The following is a 22,652-nucleotide window of genomic DNA, read 5'->3' as shown; positions in this document are numbered from 1 at the left end:
AAGTGTATAAGGCTCAGAACGCTCAAACAAACTCCAAATTGTGCTAAATAATAGCAGGAATGAGTTTGACTTTCAATGAAGTGTTTGACGGTATAGGAGAAAACATTCCGGGTTGTCACATCATCCCCCCGTTAGAGGGAATTTCGTCCCGTAATTAGAATTTAGGTAAGAAAGTAGGTATGAATAATCGAGCCAAGAAGTGGGGATACTTCTTAATCGATTCATTTTCGAGCTCCCAAGTGAATTCAGGTTCCCGGTTAGCATTCCAGCGAACCTTCACTAGTGGGAAGCGGCTTTGTTTCGTTCGCCTGACCTCTTGGTCCATGGATACTACGGTTCTTTCATGAAGGTGAGGTTCTTGTTGATCTCGATCTCGTCGAGTGGGATTACAAGAGTCCTGACGGAAAGGTACGTTTTCAAGTTCGAGATGTAGAGGTAAAATGTACGTTACTGAGTTTGCGGGATAAGTTGGACTTGTGAGTTACGGGGCCGATTCTGACAAGAATCTCGAAGGTCCTAACTATCTTGGATTTAGCTTCCCACGCTTTTCGAAGCGTATTAAGCCTTCCCAGAGTGAGACTTCCAAAAGAATTTGGCCTCCTGCTTGGAATTCCAACAGTTTCCTCTTCTAGCTTCTCTTCCCAGTCAAGGGCCACTCCCTTCTGGGTCAAAGTCGTAAGAGGTTCTATAATTCACGAGGAGTTCTAAATGAACTTTTGACCGTAGGTCAGCGAAACCTAGAATTTGGCGAATTCTCGTAGGTGTCTCCAGTGCTATTAAATTCTCAATGGTTTTGATTTTTGGAAGGGTCCTCAAGAATTCCCACATCACTGATAGTGTGTCTTAGGAATTCGACTCTTCAAATCTAAAACTCGTATTTAGAGAACTTCGTGTAAGGCTTCTCTGATCGTAATGTTTCCATGGTTTGTTGTAGATGCTTTTTATGATTTCCTTCTTACTACGAGAGTAGATAAGTAAGTCATTTACAAGGACAATGACGAACTGATCCAAGTAAGAATTGTGTACCTTATTCATTAAGTTCATGAATACTATTGCATATTGGTCCGAGGGGTATCACTACGGGCTTGTAGCGTATGCGTCGAGTTTGGAAGATTGTCCTCGGGACATCCTTCGCTAACACTCGTAACTGGTGATATTCGGATCTTAGGTTCATTTCTAAAAGGTACATCATTCCTTGCGGTTGGTCAACCAATTCCTCCATGCAAGGCAGAAGGTAATGATTTCTAATGAAAATCCTATCGAGGTTTGCGCCACGAGGACTTCCCAGAGGGTCACCCATCCTAGTACTACTCTCGCCCAAGCACGCTTAACTGCGGAGTTCTGAAGGGATCCGGTGCATTAGTGCTGGTATGATCGCACCCTTAAGTCTATCTTCTTGAAGAATAAGACCGGAGCTCTCCAAGGTGAGCAACTTGGTCTTCTCATTCTATTGCTGAGTAGTCATTAAGCTGTCGGGACGGTTCTTGTATCTTTATGGGTGTTAGACTGTAGGTCGACTTGGTTACCGGAGTAGTATTGGGTTCTAAGTTTGTTCATATGGCGATGCGATTACTCGTAGTCTTGAGCAGTCTCCGTCCTGAAGTTCATATTAGAAGCCACACATGGTTCATCAAACACAGCCTCGTGTATACGAGTCGTATATAATTAGGATTGAAAAGGTAGTTGAATAAATGATTCTTCTTTAAGGTCACATCCCAACGAGGAAAAGAAGTTAAAGTGAAATCATCAATTCTAAACCTGTAGAACCTTGATTATATACCACCCTTGTGTATACATTCCCCAGTGATAGATCAACCGTACGGGTCTTTGGATTGAACTTGACGTACTGTAGGAGTGGTACTTCGGAGAGGTTTGTTGAGGGTTCTTCAGAAAGGATAAGAAACATGAGGTACTCTATGCATGAGTACTTTGGTGTTCTGAAATGACGGCTTCGCTAGAAAGGCGATTTCGGAGAAAGAGATGTGCGCACGAAACTGGTATTGTGCGGATCGAATTTACTCAAGTTGTATGATAATATCGGACTTACATGGAAGTAAAGACGCTAGATTTGATCATAAAGGCATTACAGACAAAACACAACAGTGCAACTTTTAATAGAGTTACGGTACTTGAGATTTACTACAAGACTATTGCTGCGAACAAGGTATACTACAAAAGGCAAGTATACGTAGCACGAGGGTCCCCTTAACTGACAGGATCTCGCAAAAGATAATACTCGAGTTGCACTAGTTTTAAACATGTTTAAAATCATACATAATACTGACGATTGGAATTGAACCTATACTATAGTAGGGTCCTTCGTTGCCTTTTTCCTTTCTGAGGTCAAACTCCTCCTGATCCACCGTCGTTCTTCTCTATTGGGCAGTCCCTCTTTAAGTGTCCCATTACGGTAAATAGATGGCATATACGAGAGATTTCGACATTGGTGGTTGAAGTAATGTGTTGGATCTGACTCCTACAACAACTGGTAGTATGTCCGTTCTTATTGCAGTTATAGCAGTGTAACAGACGACAACTACCTAGATGATGGAAGCTGCAATTATTGCATTTTGGTAGTTTTCCGGCATACTGTCTGGCTGGGTTAGGGGCATTTGGAATACCAGAAGGGATGGTAGTAGGAGGTACAGATGTCGTGGCTACGAAGGTTGCCATAGGTTGTTGCCTTTTGCTCGCCCGTTGGGGTGATTTGCCTTTAGCTTTAGCCCAGAACCTTCGTTTGTTATTCGTGGGCTTGAAATTCGGAGTGTCGTGGTAGTTCGTTACTTGTTGATGTTCTTGATTGTTACTTGGAATGGAATTATTGTTAACAATCCTGCTAACATTTGCGTTGTTAGCGTTAAGGTGAGTCAGAACAGCTGTTACGGCAGCTGAGACTGCAGCTTGAAAGGTAGCTGCATCAATCTGAAGAGTCGGTGTTTGGTTGATGGGTTAATCATTTTTCTTCGGAGACATGATTCCATTACACGGAAAGAAAATGAATTTGTGAGCGAGTATGGTTGACATAGATGTAGTTCGATCATTCATGTAAAGGATAGAAATATGTTCTCGTGGGTTCGACCTACATCCCTATGATGCAGTCCTACTAAAGAGTAGAAGTAAGTTCATAGTGATGGGTTTTTGCCATAAGAACATCCTATGTGCTCATGCAAACCCTAATGCTCGGATCTAGGTTTCTCTATTGTACATGCAATTCATCCAAGACTATAAACCCTAGATCTAGTATATAATAACCAATATAACATATGAATTAGGGTTTAGATCATACCTTGATTGTTATGTAGCAATAAAAATCCCAAATCCTTCTTGTAATGACTTTAGAAAGCTTAGAGTCACAAGTGTCACTCCTCTAATGGTTCACAAACACCAAGAGCAAGAGGATGAAGAGGAGAAGAGAAGGAGGCTGCCCAAAACGTGTGGAAACCCTAACCAATTCGTTCACCCCGTTTTTGAGCCTTAAGGGTCCTTTAAATAGAGAGGCTATTATGGTTATCTAACAAGGAAACCCTAATTTGGATGCTTAAGCCCTAAGCAACCCATGGACTCCTTCCTTAACAAGCCTTGGACGATTTCTAATGGGTTTCCCCATAGAATTCGTTCAACCTTATAATATAAGGCAATCCATAGCCCAATTGCAATTATCTTATAATTACAATTCTAGTCCCTTATGTTTAATTAATTTCTTTTAGCCACAAATTTAATTATCAATTAATTCTTGACTAATATTAATTAAACAATATGATTTCTCCTTTAAAATATTATTCTCATAATATATTAATAAATCATATTTAATCATTTCTCTCCATAATTCATCCTATCAAGTTGCTTTGGTGAAGGCAACCCAAAAGGACCATGCATCATCGGGTCAAGTACATACCAAAATAGTTTCGGGTTGTCACATATACACATAAAGTCCGTTAAAAATTCATAACTTTGTCATCTGACGTCTATTTTTGTCAGTCTTAATATCGTTGAGCTCCTATTAACAAGATCTAACGAAGCCAGATTTGGACGTTCTCTATATGCACACTCTCGGTTTAACGTATACTACGACTTTTTTTTTAATAGCTAAGGATAAAAAGGATTTTATGGGAAACTTACTTTTTACAATACACAGCGGCGTGCCGATTTTGTCGCAAAACTTCGACGGGTCATAACTTCTTCGTTATAAGTCAGATTTCAGCCTTCCTTATATCCCTGAAATCCTTGTTACAACTACTTCAAATTTCTTTAAAGGTATTCGGTTTATCTATTATTTTATTTTTGATTCATATTTTTATTATTATTTTATTATATCATTATAAGCACATATAATGCACATAAATCACATAATACTCAAATAATTCTTCTTTATTACATTAAAATAGGTTACAATTGTTGACCCTAACTATTACATCATCATACTAATGCTTAGACAGAAACACGGGAGTTACAATTCTCTCCTCCTTAGGATGATTTCGTCTCGGAATCATGCATCAGCAAACAGATGTGGATAGCGACTCATCATGTCACTCTCTATTTCCCAGGTGAGGTTTGGCCTATTCGAATGTTTGCATCGCACAAGCACTAAGTTGACCATCTTGTGTCATAATTTCTTCGTCTTATGGTCAACAATTGCCTCAAGCTCTTCCAGTAGCCTCTTATTTTCATCCATCCTTAACTCCTAAATTGGACTATATCGGGAACTTCACCTATGAAGTTCCTCAAATAACACACATGGAAGGTGTTATGAATATCATCTAGTTCTTCTAGCAATTCCAGCTTGTAATCTTAGTTCCTAATCCTCAAAAGAACCTTGAATGGTCCAATAAACCTTGGACTCAACTTTCCTCTCTTTCTGAATCTTATAAGTCCCTTCCATGGTGAGACTTTAAGCAGTACCGAATCTCCAATTTCAAATGTCATTAGTCGTTGCTTTTTGTCAGCATAGCTCTTTTGTCGATTATGAGCTGCTAACATTATTTCTCTAATAACTTTTAGCTTTTTAGTACTATGATGAACTATTTCGGAGCCCTTAAACTGCTTTTCTCCAACCTCAAGCCAACAAGACGGCGTACAACACTTTTGACCATAAAAAGCTTGATAAGGTGCCATCTTAATGCTCGAATGGTAAGTATTATTGAAGGAAATCTTTACCAGGGGTAAATGCTCATCCTAGTTACCTTGGAATTCTAGGATACATGCTCTTAGCATATCCTCTAGTGTTTGAATCCTTCTTTCACTCTGACCATCAGTCTATGTATGGTAGGTTATACTTAAGCAAAACTGCATACCTATTTCCTCTTGTAGACTCTTCCAGAATCTTGATGTGAAACGAATGTCACGATCAGATACAATCGTTAATGGAACATTGTAACGACACAAAATTCAAGACCAAAAATTTCTTTTAATAAAACATTACTTTAAGCAAAGTCATCATTCCGAAACATAATCAGAGTATTAATTTTCAAAACACATGTTCATTATCAGAATAAACATTCCCATGCAGTCTAATCTATGGTGTGTGCCATGCGATCACCCCGAGCTCTTCCCTCCGCTAATGGAAGTACCTAAAACCAAAACTGAAAACCATAAGCACGAAGCTTGGTGAGTTCCCCACCCTACCACATACCATGCACAACCACATACTGCACATACTGGGCTACGCCTGCTATCTTGGGCCTCGCCCCCTGCCTCGGGCCTCGCCCGCTATAACGGCCCCGCCTGGCTTCGAGCCCCGCTCGGATACATATCTGTTTCACTTAGGCCTTGCCTGTCACAAGGCCTCGCCCACCAACAAATAATAACACATAAACATATCACAACACATAAGCTAAACTCACACGACTGATCCTGTCCTAAGGCCTCGCCTATCCTGGGCCTCGCCCTTGTCCTGCTACTGATGAGTCATGGAACCCCGTCCACACTCCTACTGGTAGTGAGATACGGGCCCAACCCACTCTCACTCCTTCCCTAACTTGGGCCTCGCCCCTGTTCTGCTACTAATGAGATATGGAACCCCATCCACACTCTGCTGTTGGTGAGATACGGGACCTCACCCACACTCACCTCCCTACCAGGCACATACATGTATTGCACAGACAACAAGTATAAACTATCATATAAACAAATCCTTGGGCACCCGCCCGCTATTAATGGACCTCGTCCTGAATATCACACTAGCATATTGTGCCTAGGGCTAACCCCCGGGTCTTCTACTCATAACTACATGGGCCGGCATTGTGGCCTTAGAACCATTCTCACAAAGGGAAACTCACCTGCACTGGCTGAACATGTTGATGATCTAACTAGCTGCTGCCCGGCAACTTACTGAACTCCTGCTCCCCTTACTCCCCGAACTACCAATATCAAAGCAACACTGAGCCTAACTGACCCCCGAAAAACAACCAAGTCAACTCTGGTCAAAGTCAACCTTCCAGGTCAACCCTACTCGCCGAGTCACCCTACTGACTCGCCGAGTTCATATGTTCAGAGTCCTTCTATTCGCTTCTCGACTCGCCAAGTCAATCCATGACTCGCCGAGTCTACCGATTTCTGAGACCTGACTTGTCCAACTCACCGAGTCTCCACTCGACTCACTGACTCGAGTCTCAACTCGAAGGGTTTGGGGTTTCGCAACCTGACTCGCCGAGTCCAAGAACAGACTCGCCGAGTACAAGTCAATCTTCATCTGACTCGACGAGCTGTTCATCCCACTCGTCGAGTTTCTCCTGCTCTTCATGCTACTTGTCGAGTCCACTCAAAGGACGCGCCGAGTCCATTCGGATCTCCTTACATGCAGAGGACTTTTGAGTCATGCATGGACTCCAAATTGTAGATCTACCCTTCCCAAGCCTATTCCTCACGTAAATTTGCAAACTTTACGTGTAGAGAAGGAGATCTAGTCAAAATACACCATAAACTAGAGTTTAAGGCAAAGAGGCTCCATAATCAACTCAAGGGCTAATACTTTATGCTTCTCAAGACCATAATATGCTTAGATCTGAAGTATCAACTTCAGATCTGGCTTCTAACACAAAAGAGGTAACTAATCATGGCTAGAAAACCCCTAAAACTCACAACCATACTAGATCTAAAGGAGAGAACGACTTAATACCTTCAATAACTCGGAAAGCTTCCCCAAATATTTAGATCTAAGGCCAATCCTTGAAGCTTCAATGATTCCCCTTCTTCTTCTTCCTTCAAATCACCCAAAAATGGCTTGGAAGCTTGAATGAGCAACAATGGGGCTTAGGGTTCGATGTTCTGGGTGAAAGAGGCAGTAAAGGAACCCTAGGGGAGAGAATGAGACGTTTAAATAGGCTCCAAGTCCCGAATTTAGGGTTTTCCTCGCACAGACCAGACTCGCCGAGCCCCCTTGGCCGACTCGCCGAGTCGGTCACTTACTCCTCGACCCGGATCCCGCTCGGACTTGCCGAGTTTCTCCTTGGACTCGCCGAGTCGCCCTTTAAAATTAGGGTTTTCTTTCCTTTCTTGGCCTTCCAGACTTTGGGTGTTACAACTCTCCCCCACTTAAACTAAACTTCGTCCTCGAAGTTTGCTATGATCCACCGCCTGCGATCTGCCTCCAAAACCCCACCAATTATTCTAACACCAGCTGCCTACCTTCGTTGGCCTTCCGCTCAGTCCTTCAGACTAACATCAATCATTGCGGATAATAATCTCGGGTCAACCCTGACCCTGAACATTCTGGAAACCCAATTTACTCAACCGACAATCCTTCTTGTACTCTCCGAGTACAGCAACTGAACCCATAGGGTTCACCCCTTCTTTCCTTGCGCGATTTCCTTGCCTTCCCAAGGCAATGCTCCATAACCATCTAATTCCTTTGCCACCGTGAAGACCCTGTCTTCACCAAATCTATTACTCCAGCTACTCCCAGTACGGGTCCTTATTACTAGTATCCACTGGGCATTCCTTCTACTATCATTTGGTATCGAGCACCCCACGATCAACTAACTGAATTCCACCATACGTTGCATACCCGCACTGCTACCGACTGGAAATTCTGCTATTCCTTATCTAGCTTCTGGATGAACTGAGACCACCTTGGTCCCTACCAACTTATCAATATCTGGATTACCGGCTCCCACCGATTGCTGACCCAACACAACTACTAGTCACTCCCAGCGACTTTCGAAGAGACTTCGACCACCTAAAATTTTCTCAATCTATCCTGCCATGTAAGCACTACAATTCCCAGGGATCCCCGATCCCCTATCCAGACACTAAGATCCCTACCAGGTCCCACCTGTGCTACTAAAACTCACGGGCCTCGCCCACGGGTCTCACTCGCCCTTATCCTTCTAGTCTCATTTGCCTCACTACTCTCGCACGGGCCTCGCCCACTGGTCTCACCCAACCATACTACTGAGCAACCCTGCTCTCAGGTCTCACCTACGGGCCTCGCCCGCGGGTCTCACCCAACTATATCCTAGCGCGGCCTCTCCCAAGGTCTCACCTCTCAAGGGTTATACAGGCAAACTCCTTACCATTCTCATCCGTTACTCATTCTGATACCTATCTGAATGCTAGGAGATAAGGGCCTCACCCCAACTCCGCCAACGAAGCCACTATGGAATGCTACGGCTTACCCGCAGTCTTACATCACCTTCTGTCGCCGTCTGCTAGTGAATGCTACGGCTGCCCCGTAGTCTGACAACAATTCCCACCACTGACTGCTAGTGAATGCTACGAAAGCCCCGTAGTCTTACATTACTTTCCACCACTAACTGCTAGTGAATGCTACGGCTGCCCCGTACTCTTACATCACTTTCCACCACTAACTGCTGCTGAAGAAAGTTGAGGCTCTCCCGCCGCTCTTCCATGCTCTACATGTTGCTTCTGCCACTGTCTACTAACACGAAAGCATCCCATGCTATCTGACCTTAAGATGTTCATTCCGACTCACACGAGTCCTACAGGCGATCCTTCAACCTGAATCCGAACCACATTCTCACCATCACCATTTACACACACAGACTGATGGGGAGTTTCTCAAACTCCCAACCCTGAACTACTCAATCCATTAAACGCTGAATTACCTCTTTTCCTTCTCAGAAATCACGTACTCGTTCTGGATTTGCGTGCTCTTACCCTTGTACATTCAGAGGATTCTCCCCCACTTTGATCCTAATTACACCTCGCTGCTCAATGAATAGAAATCCCAATCCTTGCTACCATTCCATATTCAATTTGCTGAGGAATCCCAAGCTTACCATAGCTAGGGATCTAACCAGTCCATTTCTAAAACTTATACGGCTCCGAACTAGCGAGACATACCGAGTCTCTCCAAGGCATGCTACAGTTACTGCACCCTAAGTAACCTTCTTCGATAGAACCCATCCCTTAACTACTAACCAAATATCCAAGGTATGCAGATGGCATATAACTCGATCACCATCAAACCGCTCAAAAATAAAATACTCATACTGATAATGATCCAGAACCATAACAATATAATCATGCACAAAAAAAAAGAACTGAAAACGGAAATCGCATACCTGCAACATCCGGTGCTGCACCGCTACCACTCCTGCACGCGCCCTCGTACGCCCCTACCACACTTCCCGCACCAGCTGCGGTCCTAGTAATCCCTCGATCTCGAATCCGATCCCTTGGGCCTTTTGCCCGAACTCGCGGCTACCTGAACCTCATCCGGATTCCTCTTCCGGATCTGCTCCAAATCAATTTCCCTCTCCCTGGCCCAAGAAATCATATCTTCCAGCGTCTTACAACCGGACCTGCTTACGAACTCCCTGATGTCAGCCCTCAGCATCTCGTGATATCGGGCCTTCTTCATCTCCTCATCCGCGACATACTGCGGAACAAGAAGGGCCCTCTCCCTGAACTTGGCGGTGATCTCCGCCACAGTCTCAGTGGTCTGCGTCAAATCCTGAAACTCCCAGGCCAACTGCTTCACCTCAATAATTGGCGAAAACTCCGCCCTGAACCTAGCTGAGAAATCGCTCCAAGTCATCACGTCCAACGCGGCATCATCACCCAAAGCATGACCAATCTCTTCCCACCAATCCCTCGCTCTGTCCTTCAGGAGACAGGAAGCGAGTCTGACCTTGTCCTCCTCAGGACACCGGCTCGTACGGAACGCGTTCGCAACATCAGCCAACCATCTGCTGCTAGCGATGGGGTCCCTAGCCCCATGATAATCTGGTGCCCCGCAAGCCCTGAACTCCCGAAATGTCAAGGTACGCGCTCCCATCAATGCCATCATCTTAGTACGGAAGGCTCCCAGCCTCTCATCCAAAATCTCCAATATACCCTCTTTGATCGTGCCAAAGATCACAGGAGTCTGAGCTAGAATACTGTGCATAACCTCAGCTGATATCAACTCTCTCATCCGCTCCTCGAGCTGCTCGGCCCCTGAACCCGAGCCCGATCCCTCTCCGGCGCCTGATCCGCCCGCTGGTCTCTCTCGCAACGTCACCATACTGAAACATATAACATAACCACTATCAGAATACTCCTCACTGCTGCGAGACCAAACATACACACTACCAGGTTCCCGGTCTTGTCTCAGCCTTTCCCTAATCGAGTACGGATCCTCTGCTTTCAGTAGTACGGGCCCATACTACCTTCCACATCTATCCACACTTTCCTCAAGAACTGCTTCAACTCCACCAGGTCCCTTTTCTACTACTACCGCTCCCAGCACTACCTCATCCTAGGCTTACCCTAGGGAAATCTCTGAATCAAATCAATCATGTCCTCAGCTACTGAAGGTCCCCTTGTGATGCCAATTAGCCACCACCTGGATACCATCACATATGACGAGGCTCAGATAATCCCTCAAGTAAAAGACTCGTCCCTACAATGGTTGGACTCAAACAAGAGCTGCGCAATAGGATCAAATCCAACATTCTGAGATTATTCAACCCTGATCACATGTGACGTGTCGTATCCACCTAATGGCTAACTCCCATCACTCAGAATCCCACAATGCACAATGCAAGCAACATTCAGACAAAGGGAAAAATCTAACCATAACATACTCAAGCAATCATAATATCATACCAAGAATCTGAACTAGCATGCAACACAAACTCATAAACTCAGGCATAACCTAAACAGGCTATCCTACAACTGTCTTGTCACAACTAGAAATTTTGTGTCTTGTAATCACAACACTCAAGTAAAATGTTGAATCAAAAACTTAAGAGCATGTAAGATGCTTACTTCATGGCAACCAAATTTCAATCAAGTACACCATACAAGCATTTCAAATAGTCAACAAGTAATTGGAAACCCTAGAAGTTGTTGTGTAGGTCCATTTTGGACTAGGACTTCCTTATTGGGCCCAATGGGCCAATAAGCTTCCAACTTGACTATCTTGGGCTTAGAACCTTTAAATGGGCTCTAATTGGACCCACTTTCATTTATTTCAACATTTTGGGCCATGTTGGTCCTAGAATGAAATAAATTAAATATTATGAACTATTATGGACCATAATTAACCTAATCTAGCCTAATAAAGCATAAAAATCACACTCATATCTTATAGGACCAACAATCATTCAACCTAACTCTTATATGGGCTTAGGAGCAATAAAGCCCAAAAATCTCTTTTTCCTCTCCCAAATCTCGGCCCAAGCTCAATCCATGGGGAAGAGTTCACTTTCATAGCCACCTCATTTTTACATGTTGGTTTTCCATGCATCTTATCTCATACTTCCATGCACATATCACTTCAAGATCTATTTCTTTCTCTCCCTTCTTGTTTCGGCCGAGAGCACACACACACACGCACACACCTCACAAAAACACTCTCTAAGTTACTCAAGAATCTCCATCCAAGATCTCAAAATTTTGGTTAGAAGTTTAAGGATCTTCATAAAGTGATTCATCATCTAAGCTCCTAAACTCGAGATCTTAAAGGAAAGGTTGCTAGGGTCGAAAATCACCTCATTTCTTTCCATCTCTTCTCCAAAAACCGAAACCACACCCAAAGGTGAGCTTCATACCCCCTATTTTTCGGTTTTATAAGTTTTGTGGGGGGGGGGGAGAATACAAGCAAATGTGTAGATCTATGTGTATATGTATGCCTTGTGTGATTTCTATGTTTATATTTGTGTTTTTGTGTGAATATGATGTTGGATCTAGTCACAAAGCCCTTAAAACCAAGATTTACTTTGGGTTATATGATACTAGCATAAATTATATTACTACATGCAAATCATTTCTAGAAAAATAACCAAGTTGGTTAATATTAACTTCTTTGGGCTAAAAACTCATTTTTGGACTCAAAATGTTAAAAATATAAAGTTAAAGGGCCCAAAATGACAAGATACAAATTCTGATGGTTGAAATGTGTCAAAACAGTTTCAATAATGTATTTTCTGGAAATATATTCTTTTGAGGGATTAAAATGTAAAATTTTAAGCATAATGGGCCAAAAATGAAATTTTCGGCCCAATAAAGCCCAATATGCGAGGTTTTCAATTTTGAGGGGCTGAAACTATATTTTTCTGTAAAACAGGGGACTACTAGTGCTCCAAGTCCATTTCAAGGGTTAAAATTACTTTTCATATTTAAAAAGGACCAAAGATGCAAAAAATTTCTATTTTGGGCCAAAAGTGTAAAAGTTGCAAAAAATGTAAACTTATAAAAGAAAGGGGTTGCAACAAGTTTTGATACTAAAATGTCAAGAAAAATGTCAAGAAAAATGGTTTAAGGACTAAATCGGAAATTATTTTATTCAAAGGGTTAAAAATGTAAACTTATAAAAGAAAGGGGTTGCAAACAGAAAAACTTCAATGTTCTAAACAATAAATCCGTTGTGATAAAAATATTGATACCGTGACTACCGACAAAGCATAATACACAACCAACACCAAAAATCATTGCCAAACGAATTGATTCGGTCTCGAATCAATAACGAATCCGAAACTACTAACACGACGATATTCAATACACACGCGGAAATTTCGGGAAGTCAACACATACGTGGGAATACACAGACGTCGATACACCATCTTTGGGCCCAAAAGTGTCAAATCTTGCTTGTTGGGCCTAGCTAGCCCAATGACTTGATCTTTAGGCCCGAAGATAACTTACTTACATGTTGTTGGGTCTTACATGACCTAACTCCGTGTAAAAGGACTTTCAATGGCTTTTATACTATTGGGCCCCAAGGGTCCATTGGTACTGCTAGTAAAGTCGAGAATTCTCAAAATGCGGGTCGGGCCAAGGGCTCTTTGCATTCACTATAGCCTTGAACGACTAATGGAATTATTGAGGTCTTCGTGCCCTCTTTTCTCCTCGGTTGTGGGGCTACGAGAAGTCAGGGTGGTTGGATTAAGTGAATAGTACGGACGACGCCTAAGGGATCGTTAGTATAGTTGTAAACTAGTCGTTTTTGTTAACGCGTGTTTATAACAATTCACAATACACATTTAATTCAATGTCACCTGGAATCAATGACTTCACATGCCGCAATGGTACAACAACTATACGGAAAGCGTAATTCAAAGTATTAGGAAAACATCGGGTTTTCCTAGGGTTATTCAATACATACAACTACGAGATGCACACCAAGTATAACAAATTCTTTTTACATTTATAGAAACAAACAAGCATACTTACGGATCTTCACACTTTTTTTACGATACTCTTTTCAGAAAATATCGGATTTTCTGGTGGTTTTCAAAACAATACAAAACATTATTTTTCACACACTGCTTATGAACTCACCAACATTTCATATGTTGACGTTTTTCAAAATACTTGTATTCTCAGGTAACAGGTAAACCGAGGGAAAAATTTACTCAGTGATGACTTGCTGTTGTTTAACTATTATCGAACAATTTACTTTTGGGGAATGTAATGTTTAAAACAATGTACTAAATGTAAACACTACCAGTTGTACTATCTCAATGCATGGTGATGAATGATGTTATGTTTCATGTATATTCAATGTAATGGTATTCAATTGAGTCACAACAGCCCTCGGACGTTTCCGCCGTCTGGTTCGAGGGTGTGACATGTCTAACCAGTACTATCATGCAGCTCAAAAGCGCATATAACAGGCACATAAGGCATCCTCCCTAGATCCTTAGTCCTAGTCTAGCATGCTGTTCTATTAACTGATAATCAAAACCTAGACTTGTATGGGTATTTTGGGGTACTTACTTGAGCTCGGTTGATTGCATGCACCACACCTCTTTTCTTTATTCAAAGTTCTTTTCTTTTTGAATTCTTTTTGCTTTTCTAAAACTGTTTTCTTTCTCCAAAACTCTCTTTTACAAAACTGTCTTTTCATTTTGAAAACTTCTATACCAATTCCTCAGTTTGAGTTCAGACACCCCCGAGAGCATGTCTGAATCCCTCAAACCAAGGCTCTGATACCAACTTGTAACGACCCAAAATTCAAGACCAAAAAATTCTTTTAATAAAACATTACTTTAAGCAAAGTCATCATTCCAAAACATAATCAGAGTATTAATTTTCAAAACACATGTTCATTATTAGAGTAAACATTCCCATGCAGTCTAATCTATGGTGTGTGTCATGCGATCACCCTAAGCTCTTCCCTCCGCTAATGGAAGTACCTGAAACCAAAACTGAAAACCGTAAGCATGAAGCTTAGTGAGTTCCCCACCCTACCACATACCATGAACAACCACATACTGCACATACTGGGCCACGCCCGCTATCTTGGGCCTCACCCCCTGCCTCGGGCCTCGCCCGCTATAACGGCCCCGCCGCTCCAGGCTCCGCCTGGCTTCGAGCCCCGCTTGGATACAGATCTATTTCACTTAGGCCTCGCTTGTCACAGGGCCTCGCCCGCCAACAAATAATAACACATAAACATATCACAACACATAAGCTAAACTCACACGACTAATCCTGTCCTAAGGCCTCGCCTATCCTGGGCCTCGCCCTTGTCCTGCTACTGATGAGTCATGGAACCCCGTCCACACTCCTACTGGTAGTGAGATACCGGCCCAGCTCACTCTCACTCCTTCCCTAACTTGGGTCTCGCCCCTGTTTTGCTACTAATGAGATATGGAACCCCATCCACACTCTGCTGTTGGTGAGATATGGGACCTCACCCATACTCACCTCCCTACCAGGCACATACATGTATCACACAGACAATAAGTATAAACAATCATATAAACAAATCCTTGGGCACCAGCTCGCTATTAATGGACCTCGTCCTGAATATCACACTAGCATACTGTGCCTAGGGCTAACCCCCGGGTCTTCTACTCATAACTACATGGACCGGCATTGTGGCCTTAGACCCATTCACACAAAGGGAAACTCACCTGCACTGGCTGAACTTGCTGATGATCTCACTAGCTGCTGCCCGACAACTCACTGAACTCCTGCTCCCCTTGCTCCCCGAACTACCAATATCAAAGCAACACTGAGCCTAACTGGCCCCCGAAAGACAACCAAGTCAACTCTGGTCAAAGTCAACCTTCCAGTTCAACCCTACTCGCCGAGTCACCCTACTGACTCGCCGAGTTCATATGTTCAGAGTCCTTCTATTCGCTTCTCGACTCGCTGAGTCAATCCATGACTCGCCAAGTCTACCGATTTCTGAGACCTGACTTGTCCAACTCACCGAGTCTCCACTCCACTCACTGACTCGAGTCTCAACTCGAAGGGTTTGGGGTTTCGCAACCTAACTCGCCGGGTCCAAGAACAAACTCGCCGAGTACAAGGCAATCTTCATCTGACTCGACGAGCTGTTCATCCCACTCGTCGAGTTTCTCCTGCTCTTCATGCTACTCGCCGAGTCCACTCAAAGGACTCGCCGAGTCCATTCAGATCTCCTTACATGCAGTAACTGCTAGTGAATGCTACGGCTACCCCGTAGTCTTACATCACTTTCCACCACTGACTGCTGCTGAAGAAAGCTGAGGCTCTCCCGCCGCTCTTCCATGCTCTACATGCTGCTTCTGCCACTGTCTACTAACACGAAAGCATCCCATGCTATCTGACCTCAAGATGTTCATTCCGACTCAAGTCCTACAGGCGATCCTTCAACCTGAATCCGAACCACATTCTCACCATCACCATTTACACACACGGACTGATGGGGAGTTTCTCAAACTCCCAACCCTGAACTAATCAATCCATCAAACGATGAACTACCTCTTTTCCTTCTCAGAAATCACGTACTCGTTCTGGATTTGCGTGCTCTTACCCTTGTACATTCGGAGGATTCTCCCCCACTTCGATCCTGCTTACACCTCGCTGCTCAATGAATAGAAATCCCAATCGTTGCTACCATTCCATAATCAATCTGTTGAGGAATCCCAAGCTTACCATAGCTAGGGATCTAACCAGTCCATGGTGATGTCTTCCTATTTACCCATAGGTACAGGTAAAGGTTCTAAACTCCCTTATGGTTTCTGATGTTACGCTTTAACTCTTACACATGATACATACTCTGCCACATACTTTGTGTCACACCCCCAAACTGAGAAAACGATGGAAACGTCTGGGGGTGGATGACTTCATGTACATTATCATAACAATTGAATAATATAGATCAAAGCATTACAAACATTATTTTGAAAATTTATAAGTTTTTACGTTGTATTCGGATCATTGTTTGTTTGATTGCCAAATACATGTGACATAAATATGTGATGCGACGTTGCCACGCTCCATCTGCAAAATCCTTAAAAATATCTCTTTATTGATTTCCTGATAATACAAGTAGTTTTGAAAAAGTGTCAACAATTAAGTGGGTGAGTTCATAAGCATTTGTATGAGAAAAATCTACCAATTTTCCTTGTAAGATGAAAGATTGTTCTCCAGAAAATCCAATGTTTTCTTTTAAATGTAATGTAGTCAAGGATACCCTAAGACTAAAAATATATAAGTTTTCTTGTACTCGGAAGTAGTATAATGTAGTTTTAATATTTATAAAACCATTCAGATGTAAGTTTCCAGAAATGTAAGTTGTACTGTATTGGAAAATAATGTACTGTAGTTGTATCTGTTAAAACCCTTTAAATGTATGTTCCTGGACCTACCAGTTTTACTGTAAAATAGTCTAATGTAGTTTTATTATAAACTAAAATTTGGTTGAATGTAAGTTAGCCCCCAAAATGTATTAGCTAATAACCCATTTAAGTTATTATAACCATGCTAGCGACTAGTGGCGTGTTACGACGTTCTTCAAGCGTCAGAATGGTACGACATTTGTCACCGCAGACCTGTCGGTCTAACTGTTGCTAACAGTTTAGGTGCGGTATTGTCAGTCCCGTATAGATCTATACACAAGTGTCACGTTTTCCCTACGAGAGACTCTGGTTATTATATAGGACTTTAGCGTGTAGTCTGCTAAGTATGGTGAAGAATGTCTCACAAAATTGTATTAACCGGTTTACATATGGTGTAATGAAATCAATTTTTCTTGTAATTGTATGTATTACCCTTTCGTAGTGTTTACATAGCGTAAAAATAATAATACTTTTAAATAATTATTTCATTGTCCCCCAAAAAAGGATAAAATAGTGTGAATGCCCCATAAACTATACGAATTATAGTTTATACAAATTGTTTCGTTAAAAAGATGAATCCTTTGTATGTACCATATATATATATATATATATATATATATATATATATATATATCATAGTGTATTTGTACTTTGTTTTTCGTAGCGTTGCGTTTTTAGTCAAAACCTTGTATGTATATGTTCCACAAATTTGGGAATAAAACTATTTCATAATTTAGCATCTTTGTATAAACGGTAAGAAAAGTATGTGATTAAATACATATAATCACATGTAATTAAATACACGAGAACAAATATTGAATTGAAAACATAAAATGATTATTGTCCATGTAAATCATATTTGATTAGATACATAAATCTAATCACATGTGATTAAATAATGAAAACAAATATTGAATCGAGAAAGCAAAAATGAATATTTTCCTCATAAAGCATATGTGATTGGATACATATAATCACATGTGATTATATGTATCTTATATGGACAATATTTGTTTTCATGTTTTCGATTCAATAGTTTTTCTCACGTATTTAATCACATATGATTAATACGGACAAAGAGAAACTTTTGAATCTAGTGTACAAAATGAATCTTGGGTTATGGGTGGTGGGTACTGGGTAATGGTAGGTGGTGGGTGGTGGCAGTGGCGGGTTTATTCAAATGTGATTATATGTATTTAGTCACATATGATTTATGTGGAAAATATTAATTTTAATGTCGATTGAATAATTTTTTAATGTATTTAATCACACACACACACACACACATATATATATATATATATATATATATATATATATATATATAAAGTGGACAAAGAACAACAATAGAATTGAGAACGCAAAAACGAATCATATGTGATTAAATACATATTATCACATGTGATTAAATGCATATAATCACATGTGATTAAATGCATATAATCACATGTAATTAAATACATGAGAACTACTATGAAATCGAGATAATGAAAACTAATATTGTCCATATAAATCATATGAGATAGATACATATAATGCCATGTGATTATGTATTCAATAATTTTTTTCATGTATTTAATCACATGTGGTTATATGTATTTAATTGCATTTAATTAATTTGGAAAAATATTTGTTTTCGTTTTTAAGTTAATAGTTGTTCTCGTGTATATAATCACATCTGATTATATGTATTTAATCACATTTGATTATATGTATTTACTCACATATAATTTATGTGGACGAAATTCTTTTTCACATTTTCGATTTAATAGTAGTTTTCGTAATTTGATCGCTTATGTATTAAATAGACATACAAACGTATATAATCAAATAAAGAAAAACTGAAACTAAAAATAGTTATATATATTAACTAATTCAATTTATATAGTAATTAAATTTATAATAATATATATAGGTATATTAAATAATTCAATGTATCTATTACATAACTCAATTTACAAATATGAGTATATGTAGTCTCATTCAATTTAGAAATATGAGTATATATAGTCTAGTTGATGCTAAGGTATACTACCACAAATGCAAGAAAGACATTAAAGTAAAATAATGATAAAATATAAAATATTAAGAAATGAATGGTTTGGAGATAGCCACGATTAAAGTAAAATAAACGCTAAAATATAAAATATTAGGAAATGAATGGTAAGGAGATAGCCACGACATATTAATTAAATCAAATCATTTAAAAAAAATATTAAATCAAATACTTTCTCAAAGGATAAGAGACTATAACTCCAATCTATTACCTGTAACATCGCTGGTATATCTTAAGAAAGATAACAAGATACACCACTTTAGCTTCAAAATCGAAATCGCCCCCAAAAACCACAATCATCTTCAAAGGAACCAAAATCAACTTTCGATCTGCAGCTATCGCCGCCTCATTTTCAACTCATGGACCAAATTTGGAGTCGCCGGAAAAATAGACGATTGTGAGGAAAATAACGGAAAAGGTAACAATTGGGAGTAGTTCAAAGGATAGGTATAGAGTTCGTAATAGAGCAATTATTCAATTAATATTGTAGAATGAAAGGTATTTAATGTGTGGTAATTCTGATAGCAATGCATCAAGTATTAAGTTTGTGTTTCTTCCTTATGAGATATTACCCGGCTCCTCCAATTCTTACAATACCTTGTGGTATTAGTCCCATTTTATTGCTCGATTCTCAAATCACGATCCTAAATTCTTAGGTAATCTAAAGCAATTCTCCTTTTTAACCTTATCTGATTATGAAACTAGCCCTAATTGGTAGAGGACTCAATTCTCCTTTTTAACCTTATCAGATTATGAAACTAGCCCTAATTGGTAGAGGACTCAACATTCTCGAGCTTGCCCTAATGTTTCCACACATGACGCTCTTTTCAAGGAAGCCTACCCAACGTGGAGCTTAATTGTAATTGTCATTGATAACAATAACTTACACACTAGAAAACGGTGGGGAAATGATGATAGATGAACCCAACGGAAAAAATCATCCATAATATTAGACGTCATGTTTATTGATATTGTGTTTGTTGGAATTAAGGTTTCATGTAGATTTATCATGGTTCTCTAATGCCCTATTTTATTGTCTATTGGCTGCATAACAACGTGTTTCTTCTTTCCATTCTAATGCTCCATTTGATAGTAGTAGATACTTTTATTGTTCAAACCTCGCTTCACCAGATTTATGCAATGGATGCCAGTGAGATACCATTGCATGTGTGCTCTTTGTTTATGTATACATTATACATAACACTAAATACATGTTGTTTATAACATAGCAGTGGGATTGAAGTTTTATTAATTCCTATTAAACTTATCTGTGGACCGATACTTTTGTGATGTTCATAATCTTTCTTTGGACTGATTTATAGGTGATTCGTCAAGCAACCTTGAGAAAGAGTGATACATGTTTTTGTTTTCTCCGTTAGAAAAGAGCCAAGAAGAGCTCCTGATTAGGGATTGATGCATGTGTTGGAGGTTACTTATCCATATCTACAAATTGTGTTAAATGAGATGAAAATTGTTTATGTAGCTGTTGTTTTTTGTCCATATTCTATTTCCTTTGCTTTTGTTGTTGAATAATTGGGTGGGTAAATTTATTTTTATAAGAAAGAAAATATTTCTCATATGTAATGCTAAAAGAACATAACATCAAGTTACTTGCAAAATTTAAGGATAAAAATGTTTATGAAATCCCTCTGGATCCATTTTAGTTTAATGGTCGTATACATAATAATAAAATCAAAACATGAACAATTGCAAACAATAACTTTCATTTTAATTTGACAAACTTAATCGCGGGTTCACATAAATCATCGTTTATCTTTTTACAATTAAAATGATCACAACTAAAATAGTTGACGTGATCATAAACTAAAAATAAATTATCTAATAAAATTGAATCCATGAAAAAAATTAATGTACATATTATATGCAATATCAATTGAAATTATTTTAAATTGAAAACATTAACATTATATCCATATATAAGATGTTATAAGGTAATTAAAAATTAGGTAGATGGAGTTTACCTTTTTTTTCAAAAGTATTTTATGGTTAATCACTAAATTTTTTTTATTTTTTTTCAAATAAAATCACATAATTTTTTTAATTATATTAAAAATTAAATAACAACATATGTTTTTTTAATTATATTAAAAATTAAATAACGACATAGGTTTATTTTTTTAACAAAATAATAATATACCTTTAACTATGTTTTTTTCCTCTAAATTTACAAACGAAAAAAGTGTTTTTTTCAAATATCTTATGATGAATTAGAAAATTATCTATTTTCGAAATAATAGAAAAAACATATGAAAACATCTTATACAACATATACAAACGTGACCAACACATTAAAAAAATACACTTTTCGTGAAAAGAAAATGAATCATGAAATTGAAGCTAATGCTTAATAACATTTGTTAATACATTGCATCTAATTTTTAAAATAACATATTTCCTAAAAGAAAATAATACTAGAATTAAAACTAATCAATGTTCGCCAAATAAAACAAATCAGTGAAACAAACTATTAACACTTGTCGCTTGATGCGGATAAACGACTAGTATATATATATATATATATATATATATATATATATATATAATGTGATTACCATTAGAATTCGAGATTTTTCCAAAAATGTAGTGTTTTAATATAATATTTACCAGTGTTCTAAAAGGCGCGCCATGACGTGAGGCGCGACGTCGCCGTTACGAAAAACTTCATAATGTTGCTGTTAGGCGTGACGCGTGGCAAGGCGTGATATGGCGTGCCATGGCGCGTTATGGCGTGTTATGGCGCGTGTTTTTTCGTTTGAGACACGTTTTTTTGTTCTTTTTTATACATTTTCGAATCAGACATATAAGTATTGTGTTTTTTATTAACTTTATGTTATTAGTTGTTGATATAACACTTCTAAAAACTAGGTATATTTGATATAAATTTATATTTATGCGGTAATATAATTATAAATTAATACAAAATCGACGCCTTACATCACGTCTTGAAAAATATCATGGCTCGCCATAACTCGTTAAGCTTGAGGCTTGGCCTTGCCACCACGCCACGCCTCACGCCTTTTAGAACCTTGATATTTACCAACTAATGGTACTTTAGAATTTATTTACTGTATTGTATTAGTTTTAAAGATAGAAAGGAAAAGAAACCAATAGTCCACAAAACCAGTCGCACTTTTTATCCCATCTTTCCTTTGAGGTCTCAAATGATCTTCTCCCTCGTTGTTAACGTTTCCGTATCTTTGATGACTGTAGCTCCTTCTATGCATGCAGAAGCCAAGCTGTGGTGATGAGTTTGTGAGATAACAGTAATTTCTTGCTTGGAATCGTCCTTCTTCAAATAACTTTTACAGTCTCGTCTCTTCACACTTCACAGTATGTGTAACGCCTTCTTGTATCAAAGAAAATAGTGAATCGCATCACATTACACATCAGAGCTAGGCAACCCGCGACTGGCAACCATTTAGTATTATTGGTCGTAGGGTAATATGTTTTTTTTTTTCTTTTTCGTAAAGCTCCTGCATCTATTGTTTTTGGTAATGGTCTTATTGGGTCTTTCACAGTTTCACTTGATTATATGCCAAACTAGTTTTAATTTGGTTACCTTATTGTTTCTTAAT

At 39.4% G+C, this 22,652-nt stretch overlaps 1 long non-coding RNA gene and 1 other non-coding gene across 2 annotated transcripts; one reads left to right on the top strand and one right to left on the bottom strand.

Annotated features, from left to right (window-relative positions):
* Positions 1–1,263: 1,263 nt before the first annotated feature.
* LOC145090892 (5S ribosomal RNA) lies at positions 1,264–1,382 on the bottom strand. Its single transcript, XR_013701816.1, has one exon. It is a non-coding gene; the product is annotated as a 5S ribosomal RNA (ribosomal RNA).
* A 17,885-nt stretch (positions 1,383–19,267) lies between these two features.
* LOC145090335 (uncharacterized) lies at positions 19,268–20,534 on the top strand. Its single transcript, XR_013701499.1, has 2 exons — positions 19,268–19,474; positions 20,379–20,534. It is a non-coding gene; the product is annotated as an uncharacterized LOC145090335 (long non-coding RNA).
* Positions 20,535–22,652: the final 2,118 nt, after the last annotated feature.

Source organism: Lactuca serriola, chromosome 2 (genome assembly GCF_051521515.1).
Source record: "Lactuca serriola cultivar US96UC23 chromosome 2, Lser_US96UC23_V15, whole genome shotgun sequence".
NCBI classification, from domain to species: domain Eukaryota; kingdom Viridiplantae; phylum Streptophyta; class Magnoliopsida; order Asterales; family Asteraceae; genus Lactuca; species Lactuca serriola.
Note: the sequence above shows the minus strand (reverse complement) of the source record. Positions and strands in the feature narration are given on the sequence as shown.